Below are 15998 nucleotides of genomic sequence, written 5' to 3'. Positions count from 1 at the left end.
TCTCCCAACTTCACAACGCCATCAGCTGAGATGTTATGGATGCCCAGGATGCTTCAATAGCGGCCTTTACCTTATTTGTATTATTGGGTCTGGTGTCTCTCAGCTTCTTCTTCTTCACAATACCCCACAAATTCTCTACGGGGTTCAGGTCGGGGGAGTTGGACAGTAATGCCATGGTCAATACACCAGTTACTGGTGGTTTTGGCACTTTGGGCAGGTGCCAGATCATGCTGGAAAATTACATTCTAATCATATAGCTTTTGCAGACATAAATAACTTGTCAAACCTGCCAGCTATCAGGCTAGTTTTACAGTGTCAATAACCATGGTAACTGACTCTGACTTTGTCTTACCTCTCTTGTTTTTGGAGATAAAACTCTCGAGCTTTGCATACTCAGGACTTTGCGATTAACCTGCTCTCTGGAATATTCCCCCGGTGACTGTGTGAGTTTTGTGTAAACATGTTGATACACATTGTTACAAACATCAACCTCTCATAAATATTGTGTCTGAAACTGTCTCGTTTTTATGAACAACATAAAACAATCAGTATATCATCCTCACATGACAATTCATCTTCCTATAGACAACCTATTCAAGATGTGTGTTAAAAATAAAAATAAAGTTAGTAAAGATGTGAGAGTAAGAAGTAAACAAACCTGTTCTGTGTTACACAACTTGAGGTTTTTCATGTTGTCGCTCCTTCTCCTCTTTTGTTGGACAAAGCTCCTCTTTGTACTCTGCTGTGGTTCTTTGGCACATTTTCACACAATCACAACACTTTACACTCACACTTGATCTCTACTTAGTGATGTGTTTTGATCACTTCCGCCTCTCTTTGTTAGCAGCTAACAAGCTAAGCTAACTAGCAGGCTAAGCTAGCTCGAGAAGCATCAAAGTGCGCTCAGACTAATATAACCGGAAGCAAACAGTTATTAACGATGTTTACTCTATTTACTAGAGTGTAATAAAGGACATATATGTGTACATGGAAGCACAGATTAAGAACACTGAACTGTGACGACTGCAATAACGTCTTCACCGTCAGACGCCATCTTGCTTTATCCTCGCTGTGTTTGGTTCGCGCGCAGTGTTGTCAGATCTCGCGAGAGAAACAAGTAAGCAGCTCTTTTCCAAATCTCGCGAGAGGAACAAGTAAGCAGCTCTTTTCCAAATCTCGCGAGAGGAATAAGTACAAACAGCTTTCCACCCCCGGTAAAACTATTGTATTATATACTATTTACTTATTGTGAAAATAAAAGTAAACTTGTCCATTTTTAATTTTCAAAACAGACATAAAACTTATTTTCCTAAAAATATTAAAATATTTAACAATGTATTGAAACAACGTATCATAAAGAAAGAAAAAAAAGAAACAAAATAAATATTACACTCATGATATTATTTTTGTCTTTGATGTTAATCGTTTTTATAATGTATTTTAGAATGTGGGAGGTTGTCATGTTCTTTCTAAATTTCCTCTGGCTTTATATATTATATCTATCAATCTATATAATATATATATATATATATATATATGTATATATATATATGTATATATATATATATGTGTGACGTCTGGGTGGCATCGTGGCGTGTGTTTGCGTTCTCGTGGTGCAGCAGAGATGGAACACAGCGTTGAGGTAGGAATGATGATTTATTCCTAACTACAAGAACAAACTAATAACAGAAATACTGGCATATAGGCACTAAAGACAAAACAAACAGAACTAGCGTGGAAGCTAGAATGAACAGAAAGCGTTAGTATGTAAACTAGGGACAAGTAAACAAACAAAATAGCATGGAAGCTAATAGGGTGAAAAAAGATAGTTACCACAATGCGGGAAGAGAGATGTCACTTGTTGCGTGAAGCAAACTATAGTCCGAGAACGAATGACAAACAAGGGCGGTCTTAAATAAGGAGATAACTAATTAAATCAGGTGCGTGACGACAAACAAGAAACAGGTGACACTAAATGAGTAACCATGACAACAGAAACCAAACAGGAAGTGCTACCGGGAACCAAAGGCGTCGAATACAACACAGGATGATAACAAAACAGAAACAAAACCAGAATATGACATGGTCCAAGACGTGGACCATGACATTAGCCTCCCCCTAACGGACAGATCCCAGATGTCCCAGTATGAACCCCCCCACACAAAAAAGTCCAAACATGAAGGCAGGGCGGAGGGAGGACACGATGGAGGGTCGCCAGGTCGCATGTCCCCGAATCCACCGAGAACAAGCCAGGTGGCGGCGGCGGATGGAACGCCGCTGCCGTGAAAGTCTTGGCGCTTCAGCGCCGTCGTCATGGCAGGCTTGGAAGCTGCAGACGAGGGTGCGGGGACTGCAGCCAAAGCAGGCCCGAAAGCAGCAGGCGAAGACGGGGCGGTTGCTGCAGCCGAATCAGGTGGCATCGTCGTCGTCGTGGAGACCGGCGTCGTCGTCGTGGAGACAGGCGGCGTCGTCGTGGAGACAGGCGGCGTCGTCGTGGAGACAGGCGGCGTCGTCGTGGAGACAGGCGGCGTCGTCGTGGAGACAGGCGGCGTCGTCGCGGAGACAGGCGGCGTCGTCGCGGAGACAGGCGGCGGCGTCGCAGAGACAGGCGGCGGCGTCGCAGCAGACGAGACAGGCGGCGGCGTCGCAGCAGACGAGACAGGTGGCGGCGCCGCAGCAGACGAGACAGGCGGCGGCGCCGCAGCAGACGAGTCAGGCGTGGGCGCCGCAGCAGACGAGTCAGGCGTGGGCGCCGCAGCAGAGGAGTCAGGCGTGGGCGCCGCAGCAGACGAGACAGGCGGCGGCGCCGCAGCAGACGAGTCAGGCGTGGGCGCCGCAGCAGACGAGTCAGGCGTGGGCGCCGCAGCAGAGGAGTCAGGCGTGGGCGCCGCAGCAGACGAGTCAGGCGTGGGCCCCGCAGCAGACGAGTCAGGCGTGGGGGCCGCAGCAGACGAGTCAGGCGTGGGGGCCGCAGCAGACGAGTCAGGCGTGGGCGCCGCAGCAGACGAGTCAGGCGTGGGCGCCGCAGCAGAGGAGTCAGGCGTGGGCGCCGCAGCAGACGAGTCAGGCGTGGGCGCCGCAGCAGACGAGTCAGGCGTGGGCGCCGCAGCAGACCAGGCGTGGGCGCCGCAGCAGACGAGTCAGGCGTGGGCGCCGCAGCAGACGAGTCAGGCGTGGGCGCCGCAGCAGACGAGTCAGGCGTGGGCCCCGCAGCAGACGAGTCAGGCGTGGGGGCCGCAGCAGACGAGTCAGGCGTGGGGGCCGCAGCAGACGAGTCAGGCGTGGGGGCCGCAGCAGACGAGTCAGGCGTGGGCGCCGCAGCAGACGAGTCAGGCGTGGGCGCCGCAGCAGACCAGGCGTGGGCGCCGCAGCAGACGAGTCAGGCGTGGGCGCCGCAGCAGACGAGTCAGGCGTGGGCGCCGCAGCAGATGAGTCAGGCGTGGGCCCCGCAGCAGACGAGTCAGGCGTGGGGGCCGCAGCAGACGAGTCAGGCGTGGGGGCCGCAGCAGACGAGTCAGCCGTGGGGGCCGCAGCAGACGAGTCAGGCTTGGGCGCCGCAGCAGACGAGTCAGGCGTGGGCGCCGCAGCAGACGAGTCAGGCGTGGGCGCCGCAGCAGACGAGTCAGGCGTGGGCGCCGCAGCAGACGAGTCAGGCGTGGGCGCCGCAGCAGACGAGTCAGGCGTGGGCGCCGCAGCAGACGAGTCAGGCGTGGGGGCCGCAGCAGACGAGTCAGGCGTGGGGGCCGCAGCAGACGAGTCAGGCGTGGGCGCCGCAGCAGACGAGTCAGGCGTGGGGGCCGCAGCAGACGAGTCAGGCGTGGGGGCCGCAGCAGACGAGTCAGGCGTGGACGCCGCAGCAGACGAGTCAGGCGTGGACGCCGCAGCAGACGAGTCAGGCGTGGACGCCGGCAGAGGAGCAGGTGCAGACGCCGGCAGAGGAGCAGGTGCGGAAGCCGGCAGAGGAGCAGGTGCAGAAGCCGGCAGATGAGCAGGTGCAGAAGCCGGCAGATGAGCAGGTGCAGAAGCCGGCAGAGGAACCGGCACTGGTTTCACCCGAGGAGCCGGCACTGGTCTCAGCCGAGGAGCCGGCACTGGTCTCAGCCGAAGAACAGGTGCTAGAGTGGGATCCAGCATGAAGTCCCTTGCTGGAGTGGGATCCAGCATGACGTCAGGTGCTGGAGTGTAATCCAGACCTGGACTAGAAGTCTGACATGGACTAGGACTAAGACTTGAACTCAAACTATGACTAGGACTACAACTATGACTAGGACTAAGACTATGAACAAGACTATGACTAGGACTGGGACTGGGACTATGACTAAGACTAAGACAAGGACCAGGACTCGAACTATGACAAGGACTAGGACAAGGACTAAGACTATGACAAGGACTAAAACTATAACTAAGACTATGACTATGGCTAGGACCAGGACTCAAACTGTGACTATGGCCAGGACTAGGAATGCGACTGTGACTTGGGCTAGAACTGGGACTAGCTACAGCTAGCCGTGGTGCCAGGGGAGGCGGCCTAGGTTGTGCTAGCCGTGGTGCTGGTGGAGGCGGCCTAGGAGGTGCTAGCCGGAATACTGGTGGAGGAGGACGTACAGGAGGCTGCGGTCTGACGTGAGGAAAAACCGGCGGAGGAGGTCTTTGTGGAGGAAGAGGCTCGGCTGAACGCCACTGTGCTACCTCCGTGGCACAGCTACCAGCATGAGCCCACCCCCCTCCACAAGCGGATGCCAGACGCTCTCTCCATGGTCTACAACTACCTCCAGAGGTGGGTGGGGGGAGGAACAGAAAGAGGTAGACAGCGTGGGAGGAAAAGTCACTGGGGAAGGGGGCCAAGTCACAGGTGGAGGGGTTTCAGAAAATAAAGACTTATATTGGGATTGAAAACAAATGTCTTTAAGGAGTGTAAGGGAGATATTCACGTCCCCTGCGGACGACTGAGGGAGTGCATGCTCTAAAAAAAAATATTCATCTCCACTCTGTTCACGTGACGTCAGAGGGCTGACGTCACGGGTGCCGTACCTGTGACTACCAGGTCCAGACTGAGGAGTGAGATGAGGAATAAAAAAAAAGAGTTACCAGACATGGGAGAAGAGTCTTGGGCGGGTTGGAGGTGGCTGCGTCCGTGAAAGAGGGATGGCGGGGCTGACGCGTCACTATCGCGAGGTGAAGTCCTCCTCCCTGACTTCTGCTTTCACTGACGTATGCGGACCGGGACCGCAGCGAGCCGAGAGGCGTCGGGTGAAGCCTGAAGACGTTCAGGCTCCCAGGTCCACTCTGGCGTGTGGCAATAAGTCCCTGCCTGCATCGCTTGGACTATCTGTCCCCTATGCACATCGAAAGCCTCTATTTCTGCTGCTAGAGAACGTTGACTAGCTCGGACTATACTGTGACGTCTGGGTGGCATCGCCGCGTGTGTTTGCGTTCTCGTGGTGCAGCAGAGATGGAACACAGCGTTAAGGTAGGAATGATGATTTATTCCTAACTACAAGAACAAACTAATAACAGAAATACTGGCACATAGGCACTAAAGACAAAACAAACAGAACTAGCGTGGAAGCTAGAATGAACAGAAAGCGCTAGTATGTAAACTAGGGACAAGTAAACAAACAAAATAGCACGGAAGCTAATAGGGTGAAAAAAGATAGTTACCACAATGCGGGAAGAGAGATGTCACTTGTTGCGTGTAGCAAACTATAGTCCGAGAACGAATGACAAACAAGTGCGGTCTTAAATAAGGAGATAACTAATCAAATCAGGTGCGTGACGACAAACAAGAAACAGGTGACACTAAATGAGTAACCATGACAACAGAAACCAAACAGGAAGTGCCACCGGGAACCAAAGACATCGAATACAACACAGGATGATAACAAAATGGAGACAAAACCAGAATATGACATGGTCCAAGACGTGGACCATATATATATATATATATATATATATATATATATATATATATAAATATATATATATATATATATATATATATATATATATATATATATATATATATATATATGTAGGTGTGGGAAAAAAATCACAAGACTACTTCATCTCTACAGATCTGTTTCATGAGGGGTTCCCTCAATCATCAGGAGATTTTAATGGAAGCATTCGCATACAATGGTTTATATAGGGCACAGAGTGGGTGGGTACAGGCAGGCGTAGGGTGTGGTGATTGGCTCATGTGTTACCTAGGAGGTGTTTCCGTCTGTGGCGGCATGTTGAAATGATTTCACTGCGCTTGTTGAGGGATGATAGCTCTGGATGATATATAATAAACAGTTTCTCTTTTAAGCATAGGTTGCATCTTTTATTACCACTGTTGTAAGGTGTGCTGGATGCAAGAATGTGCCATGTTATTGAATATTCAACATTATTGTCTTTGAGGTTCCAAATGTGTTTGCTGAGTTCTGTAGAATTCTGCAAAGTCTGGTTTCTAAAGGAGGCGTTGTGATTATTCCATCTTGTTTTGAACGCTCCTTCGGTTAATCCTACGTACGTGTCGGATGTGTTAATGTCCTTGCGTATTACCTTTGCTTGGTAAACGACTGATGTCTGTAAGCACCTTCCGTTGAGAGGGCAATCAGGTTTCTTGCGACAGTTACATTCATTATTGGTTTCAGAGTCGTTTAGTCTGGGGGTAGGCAGTCCTTTTGCAATTGCTTTGTTGTGGTTTGAAATGATTTGTTGCATGTTATTCATACAGCTGTAGCTCAATTTAATGTTGTTCTTGTTGAATATTTTTCTTAGGGTATTGCCTTTGGGGAAGTGTTTGTCGATCAGAGTGAGGAACTTGCGGCCGATGTTGGTTGAGACGTTTTTGCTGAATGGCGGATTGTACCAGATGATGTCGTTTACCAAGCAAAGGTAATACGCAAGGACATTAACACATCCGACACGTACGTAGGATTAACCGAAGGAGCGTTCAAAACAAGATGGAATATTCACAAGGGCTCCTTTAGAAACCAGACTTTGCAGAATTCTACAGAACTCAGCAAACACATTTGGAACCTCAAAGACAATAATGTTGTATATTCAATAACATGGCAAATTCTTGCATCCAGCACACCTTACTACAGTGGTAATAAAAGATGCAACCTATGCTTAAAAGAGAAACTGTTTATTATATATCATCCAGAGCTATCATCCCTCAACAAGCGCAGTGAAATCATTTCAACATGCCGCCACAGACGGAAACACCTCCTAGGTAACACATGAGCCAATCACCACACCCTACGCCTGCCTGTACCCACCCACTCTGTGCCCTATATAAACCATTGTATGTGAATGCTTCCATTAAAATCTCCTGATGATTGAGGGAACCCCTCATGAAACAGATCTGTAGAGATGAAGTAGTCTTGTGATTTTTTTCCCACACCTACATATTGCGCTCTACCACGGTATCGAGCACTATTCTCTGGATAATCCAATCAAGACATATATATATATATATATATATATATATATATATATATATATATATATATATATGTATAGATATATATGTATATATATATATATATATATATATATATATATATATATATATATATATATATATACATATAGATATATATATATCTATATATGTATATATAGAGTACAAATTATAAATATGCATATATAGCTATATTTTATATATGTATATATAGATATACATATATAAAATATAGCTATATATGCATATTTATAATATGTACTATATATATATATATATATATATATATATATATATATATATATATGCATGTACAGGCAGTTTTGTCTGTGTTTTCTTCCTAGGGGGCGCTAGAGCACAATTTGTAGTTTTGGGGTTAGGTTTTTTGATTAAATTGCAATGTTCGCCAGTCCTGATTTGTATGTCAAATTTGGTGAGTTTTGAAGCATGTTAAGGGGGTCAAATTATAGCTCAAAGCTGTGGAATAATAATAAAGAAAGAAAGAAAGAAAGAATAAAATGCTAGAAATTCAATAGGGTCCTCTGTCCCAAAGGGACATTCGGTCCCTTTTAATGTCAACTTCCCAAAGTTGGGTTATGGTTATTTATCTATGTCCGTGTCTCTTTGTTAGCTGCTAACGAGCTAAGCTAACTAGCACAAGACTGATTGATTGATTGATTGATTGAAACTTTTATTAGTAGATTGCACAGTTCAGTACATATTTCGTACAATTGACCACTAAATGGTAACACCCCAATAAGTTTTTCAACTCGTTTAAGTCAGGGTCCACGTTAATCAATTCATGGTAAAACCAGATAAAGTGCGCTCAGACTAATGTTACCGCTGACAAACAATGACTAACAACGTTTCATCTACTACACCACATATATGTGTACATGTATGCACTAAATACAAATAGAGAAACAATAATGGCCAGTGGCCACGTTTAGGCCTTCCCTGTCAAAAGCCATTTTGCTTTTTACTCCTTCGTTTTCTTTGGATTTCCAGCAGACTAGTAGAGCATCTTAGGCCTCTACAGCTTCTTAACGCGACTTCTTCGTCCTGTCCTATGGTCCATGCTACTGTACATTCTACGCGAACGCCCCCACTTCTCCCAGTGTGGCGAGTTAGAGTACTGCTGAGGCATTGAACTGCAAGTTGACAAAATATCGCCCCCTACCTTGAGGCAGAGGTACTTGCTGCCTCATGGCCTGCCTTTTCCCTGAGGCAACAAGCATGCGCCCCCTCGTACACACACGGCCAATATACACTGTGTGTAGCCGTGGAGGCTCCGCCTGTGTCTGCCTCCCTTCTCGTATGCTGCGTTGTTTTGATCAGGAAACATGGAATTTCCGCAATTTTGACCATGAAAATTATCAAAATATACAGGAACCACATCAAAATCACATAGAAATTATAAACCAAAAGAGAAAAATTAAAACTTATTTTATTTTATTATTTTGTTTTGGAACATCTCATGGTTAAGCCACCTGGCAGGTGAGGCACAGCCTCACTCGCCTCCCTGACAGCACGTCACTGCTAGAATGACAGTAGATATAGTCAACTCAAATATAAAGTATAAAAGATAGTCTCTTTAAAATTGATATGAAAGCAGGTTTATCCAGACTATTGTACCTGCAAAGCATTTCTTAAACAAAAGTAGCATTATCTTAAGCCTTTGCTCGGTTTGAAATGTGAAAGATTTGGCCATTCCCGTGACATTAATGAGATTTTAAAGGACTTGTTGATGTTGATGTGTTACAAACCTCTTCCTTGTTTATAAGCTACATACAACATCAACTGTTCTTTGTTCATGCACATCATACATATCAATAAAGTGTTTGGATGTATTAATTTAATCAATGAATTGTTGGTTGCCAAAAAGTGATGCAAAGTAATATTTTGAGGCCGACACATCTCATCTGTGCATAAGTGACTAGAATAACTTGGGCAAACTTTTTAACTGGCAGGCCATATCCATCACATGTAGGCTTGACAACTCTCAGAGAGAATACGTGGGAGACATTTTGTTGGCATGGTGATTTTTCTGTTTGTTTGCTTGTTTTTGCCTTCTTTATTTATGAATGTCAAAAAAAAGGTTTGTAGATTATCAAAACAACTTTCCGTTCTCTGAATTCCCAGTGAACAGACGAAAGCTGTCTTTGTTGCACAAAGCCAAAGGCTTGGAAAATTACGCTGTGTACGATGGGAGGAGACGGGAGAGGTTGTCTATTGTGATCCAAGACTTGCTCAAGCTCGATCCAAAACCAGTCCAAGCCCAAGGCATCTTTTTCTTTTGTGTTAATGGCTGTTTACATAGCCCCCATTCCTTTAGAAACAGCTGTTGTTATGTAAACAGGGAATATCCAAATAAAGGAGGAGACGTGAACCTTTTTCCGTGAGAGCGTGGGTGACACTGTAAGAGGTTACAGGTCAACACGTTTCTCCTCAAATTGAGCAAAATTGAATTCTGTCTCTGTTTATTTCCTTGCTTCCTGTGTTGTTTAATAAATGTCATTAATGTTTGAACGTGACAATGTGAAAAACATGTTTTACTATTTAACTGAAACCTGTATTTAATTAGACACGTCTTGGGGTAATAAGAACACATGGTCATAAAAACATGATCAAATAATTCATCCTGGAGTGCAAAATAACACTCCAGAGGGGGGGTTGGCCACATTTGAGGTCCTCTCCAAGGTTTCTCAGAGTCATCATTGTCACTGGCGTCCCACTGTGTGTGTGTTTTCCTTGCCCTTATGTGGGTTCTTCCGAGGATGTCGTAGTTCTAGTGGTTTGTACAGTCCTTTGAGACATTCGTGATTTAGGGCTATATAAATAAACATTGATTGATTAACAAAATTAAATCAGTAAATGTCTTTCATTTTTTCCCATGAGAAGTCGCCACAGCACAACAATCATAATGATTCAGATCAAAGTTTACCTTCCCATCCAGACCTGGAATCGTACCCACACCCACTGTCACACACAGCAGATGTGTATACCATTCCACTACTAGCATCAACAGAAGAACAGGTGAATTACGTTATTTGATTCTCTTAAATTTGCTGTGATTTCTACCAAATATTGTATTTTAATAAAAAGCTCTGTCTTTCATTCATTCTGTTGACAATTGACAAACTATTTTTGATTGTCACTTTTCAGACATGGTAAAGGCTTAATTAAGATCATTTAATACTTGTTTTGCATGACTGCAAGCTAAAAGTGTTATCATGTGTGTAATGACAAAGCACCTCCAAAACAGAATTGTATATAACAAGTTTTTACTGAATAAAACCCCCAGAATGTACATGAAACATTGTACACATAAAACACTGAATATCAAGAGTATATGAACGGCCTACCTTGTTTACTTCCCAAATGACATCCTCGGCATGTTTGGCAATCAAGCAAAAATATGAATGTGCAAAAAGGGACGGAAATAACAGCAAATGTTTTCTATAAATATTAATATTTGGCAATGCTTTGTCATAAAAATCTTGTGTCACTGTCCCCCTCCGTCACACTAACTGGTAAGGTTGGCTACCCAATTCAGTACTTTTGTACTTACGGTTCTATCAATTCACGTAAAACCAAACTGTCAAGTCAAAAGACAGAGCAGCACAAACACCACTGATTTGCAGAGCACACTCCAGGCCTGAAGGGGCAACAGTGAGAGCTGAGGGCTGAACATCTCCACCTGCTTCCACCAGATTGGCTTGATTGAGTTCGCCTGTTCACCTGCTCAGAGCACATGCTTAAAATGTTTGAGCTTCAGTCAGTCAGCCCTTTTGACATGCTGCTGAGAGGAAGGAAGACAGCTCTTGTGTGGACTCAGAAGACGCAACTGCTGAGAAAACCAAAGGAAAGAAATGTTTGTTTGGACTGAGGGGAATGTTTCAAGAAAATAATTTCACTGGGGAAATGTTTAAAGGAGAAATTTCACTGATGTTTACACATTGTTTAAGTTGACTGAAAGTAAATTTAAAAGTTATCAGTGATGTTTAAGTTTATTCTTGAAATGTTTGAGTTTAATTTCATTCATATTATTGGAAATGTTTAAGTTTATTCTTAAACCTAGTCCCTATCAGTGGGAATGAATTTTGTTTGGATTGATTTAAAAAGAAAGCAAATAATGTATTTTGATGTATGTTTATGAAACAGTGTTCTTTTTTTTTCCTGTTTGATTAAGGTTATCAACCTAGTCACCCTAATCACCCGAATTGCCCTAATCGCCTATCCTACTATCCCACTAATCGGCTATTCTACAATTCAGCTAATCAACCCACCACTAATCAACTATTCTACTATTTAACTACAGACTATTCGACTATTCATTCATTTCATCCATTCATTTACGCCGAAACCCAGTTTATTTGATTGCTTCAAATCAAATATCAATAAATCACAAGGAAAGAAGATTGAGTTGTCCCTTTGTGTCCTTTTTGAGTCCCACTGGCCCTTTCAAGTTTGAGCACGGCTGCAGAAAAAAAAACCTGAAGAACTTGACACAAACGGTGCCATAGTTGGATACCTATGTTGCATGTGACGTCATGTCCGGTTTCAGACTGGTCATGACTGCTTTCAGACTAAACACGGGCTCACGTAAACAATCATTCAAGCAGCACTCAGGCCGGACTCAGCCAAACTCCCTCTAAGTCACCTTGCCATTTTCGACAGTGTGCTTAATAGAAAAACGCTCAAACCTAAAGTAATGCGACACTCTTTCAAAATGCGCTCGCTTAATGGTAATTTACAGAGGATTTGCCAAAGACAGGCTACTATTTACATGAAGGATTTTACATGGCGATTTCAACACCTTGGAATTTGGTAAAGGAAACAACAATTAAGATTATAGTTTGAATTTTACAGTTTTGTGTAATGAGAACTATTTTTACAGTATTGACAGTTTGTAGGGCGCAACTTAACTAATTGTTCTTCCTGGAAAAAAAGCTACTTTCTAGTTTGACAACATAGCATAAATAGTTATAGAGTGCTGCCATCCAATGGTCTTGGAAGTGCAACTGCATTGCAAATGAGACTAATGTCATCAGGAAACAAGATATAACAACTGGACAGCAATTCTCATAATCATCATTCTTAAATGTTACATCAAAAACAATTAACATTAACATACAACAGTACTGAAAAAATGGTACTAATGTTGCAAAAATATTAGTAAAAATGAGATGCGACACAAGGTGATATTCACTGATAAGCAGCTGTCTATTGGTTTGAAAAGGAAAGAAGAAATCCTTGTCAATGTGATGACACATGAGCCCCAAATGATGACATCACAACTACATGGACACAAAGATCAACATCAACATGATTCACTGGCAAACTATTGTTGAAAGATGCAGATTGAAGGTGTTTTCTCAGCCTTAAACAGCCAAAGAAGACATCATGTAAATTGTGCAGATGTGAAAGAAAAGTCCAAGTGTGATGAGGTCCCTCAGCGATGGAGACATCTCTCTGTTCCAGTGCACAAAGCATCCTGGAACAGCCAGGTGGCTTAACCATGAGATGTTCCAAAACAAAATAATAAAATAAGTTTTAATTTTTCTCTTTTGGTTTATAATTTCTATGTGATTTTTTTTTTGTTTTTATTGAATTTGACAGGTATTACAATGTACAATAGAACAATCAACACATTTTCCCCCTTTTTTCCCCACCCACTTCCAAGAACAGCAACCCAACCCATACCCCATACACACATAAACCCCCCTCCCCCCCAGGTCCTACATAAGTTAAAAGGTACAGTCACAAATGGAAAATAATTAGTACATCACTTTCTTCTCAACATAGGCAGATAGTAAATATACACCAGGAATAAATATAAAAAAATAAATAAAAAGCTGGTTTATCAAAGGTGAACTTTCTCATGTGTCCTGTAGCGTCTTTAATTCGGCTATGTAGTCAACCATACAGCCCCAAACAAAATAAAACTTCTCAGGTGCCCCCCTAAGATTGAACTTTATTTTTTCCAGATCTAAATGCATCATAAGGTCTTTAAGCCATAAGGAGGCTTTGGGGCAGAAAGGTGACTTCCACTCCAGCAAAATTCTCCTACGTGCTAATAAGGATGCAAAGGCTATACTATCCTTAAATGTTCTCTTTATTTGGGGATCTGATACCGTCCCAAAAATAGCCATTTCTGCACATGGTGTCAGATTTAAATCCAGTGCCTTAGCAAGGTGTTTGAAAATAGTTGTCCAGTAATCAAGCAAATGGGGACAAGACCAAAACATGTGCGTCATGTTAGCAGGTGACATGTGACATCTGTTACAAGTATCCCAGATATTGGGATATATTTTGGAGAGTGTGGAATTAGTGAAATAAATACGGTGGACTACCTTAAATTGTATTAAATTTAAGCCTTGAACAGGATGTACTGTTGTTAATTTGGGTTAAGGCAGAATCCCAATCTCCATCATCTATGGCTCTGCCAAGCTCTTCTTCCCAATTCCCTCTGATTTTATCAAGAGATGTTTTACCAAACTGGGGGATTATGGTGTAGATTTTGGAAATTAGGCCTTTTTGATTTGTGGGAATATCTAAAATTGAATCAGTTAGCGAATTTGGTGGAGTGTTAGGGAAAGAGAGACTATTTGATTTAACAAAATTACGAACCTGAAAGTATCGAAATAGGTGAGATTTTGGTAGGTCAAATTTTTCACATAGTTCACTGAAACTAGCGAAAACATCACCAATATATAAGTCTTTTAGCCTGCTAAGGTTTGACTGCTTCCATAGAGAAAACGCTACATCTGTGCTAGGAGGGAGAAATAGGTGGTTATTATGAATGGGGCTATGGTTGCATAAGCCCTGCAGGCCAAAAGTATTTCTAAATTGAGACCAGATTCTAAGGGTAGAAATGACAATTGGACTACAAGTAAATTGGGATGGTCGATAAGGTAATTTTGATGTAAGCAGATCCAAGAGTGAGGTAGAACAGGAACTAGCTTCAGATTTGCACCAAATTAATTCAGGTTCTTGGATCCAGAGAGTAATTTTGTGTATGTTAGCTGCCCAATAGTAGTGTTTTAGATCAGGGAGTGATAAACCACCTACGGACCTATGCCTTTGCAGGAATTCTCTCCTAATCCTGGGAGTCTTGCCTTTCCATATAAAGGATGAAATTAGTTTGTTTATTATGCAAAAAAAGGATTTGGGTAAAAAGATAGGCAAACATTGAAACAGATACAAAAATCGAGGAAGCACATTCATTTTGACGCAGTTTACCCTGCCAGCTATAGTTATGTGTAAATCATTCCACCTTTCCAAATCTAATTTAAGTTTGTCGATTAGGGGTGGAAAATTGTCCTTGTAGAGAGCTGGTAACTTACGACAAATATGTACACCTAAGTACTTGAAGCTGTTCCTGGATATTCTGAATGGGAAATTTCCCTCAGGGATCTCAAGGGCCAAATTATTCACAGGGAAGCATTCACTCTTAGCGAAATTCAATTTATAGCCAGAGAATGATCCAAAATTGTTAAGCAATTCAATAATATTTGGAACGGTAGAGATTGGATCAGATATAAACAATAGTAAATCATCTGCGTATAGAGAATGTGTGAGTTCTACACCGCATCTATGGATTCCTTTACTGATACCAGCCGATTTAAGTGCAATGGACAAGGGTTCGATTGCAGTAACAAATAATAATGGGCTTAGAGGGCACCCCTGGCGTGTGCCTCTGCCAAGTGTGAAAAATTGGGATAACATCCCATTTGTGCTTACGGCAGCCCTAGGAGAAGAGTATAGAAGTGCTATCCAAGATATATATTTGGACCCAATGTTAAACCTCTTTAAGACCTCTAATAAATATCCCCATTCCACCCTGTCGAAAGCTTTCTCCGCATCCAAAGAGACCACCACTTCTGGCGTCTCCTCGGGTGCTGGAGAGAAAATAATGTTAAGAAGGCAACGAATGTTGGAAAAAGAGTGTTGGTTTTTCATAAACCCAGTTTGGTCAGGTGATATGTTTGGTAAAATTGATTCAAGGCGAAGGGCCAGTGCTTTAGCTAAAATCTTATAATCAGCGTTTAAGAGCGAGATGGGACGGTAAGAACTACAATCGGAGTCTATTTTGCCTGGTTTTAATAATAAAGTTATTGACGCTTCGGTGAGAGTTCGAGGCAAAGTACCCCGATCCAGAGAGTCACTGTACATATTTAAAAGGAGAGGAGTCAATTTATCTGAGAATTTTTTATAGAATTCTGTAGGATAGCCATCTGGGCCAGGGGCCTTGCCGCTCTGCATTAGTTTAATTGAATCTACAATTTCCCGGCTCACTAAAGGTTGATCCAAAGTGCTCTCTTGAGTAGTAGTTATGGATGGAAATTTCAAGTTATCCAGGAAACTCATCGTGATTGTTTTATCAACAGCGCAGTGTGAAGTATACAGTTCAGAGTAGAATGATTTGAAGGTGTCATTAATGACTGAAGGAGTGACTGTTAGTTCACCAGTGGGGGTTCTGATTTGTCGAATTTGCCGAGATGCTGACAGGCTTTTAATTTGGCGTGATAGAAGGCGCCCT

At 43.3% G+C, this 15998-nt stretch overlaps 2 protein-coding genes across 7 annotated transcripts in view; one reads left to right on the top strand and one right to left on the bottom strand.

The window, feature by feature from the left end:
- Positions 1–15998, bottom strand: part of LOC133546178 (gastrula zinc finger protein XlCGF57.1-like) — a 206690-nt gene that overhangs the window by 105079 nt on the left and 85613 nt on the right. For 3 of the 6 annotated variants that reach the window (XM_061892051.1, XM_061892053.1, XM_061892047.1), the window contains exon 1: positions 659–1055. The exons of 1 other annotated variant lie outside the window; for it this stretch is intronic. The gene's annotated coding sequence lies outside the window, so the exon portion shown is untranslated. Of the gene's footprint in view, positions 1–70; positions 208–658; positions 1056–15998 lie in introns of those variants that run through there. 2 more of the 6 variants (XM_061892049.1, XM_061892048.1) reach the window with 2 other exon arrangements.
- Positions 1–15998, top strand: part of LOC133546182 (zinc finger protein 568-like) — a 99862-nt gene that overhangs the window by 64480 nt on the left and 19384 nt on the right. The gene's annotated exons all lie outside the window — the stretch shown is intronic.

The sequence above is a fragment of the Nerophis ophidion genome, linkage group LG29 (assembly GCF_033978795.1).
Source record: "Nerophis ophidion isolate RoL-2023_Sa linkage group LG29, RoL_Noph_v1.0, whole genome shotgun sequence".
NCBI classification, from domain to species: domain Eukaryota; kingdom Metazoa; phylum Chordata; class Actinopteri; order Syngnathiformes; family Syngnathidae; genus Nerophis; species Nerophis ophidion.
The sequence above is the reverse complement of the archived record's forward strand: the minus strand, read 5'-3'. Positions and strand labels throughout refer to the sequence as shown.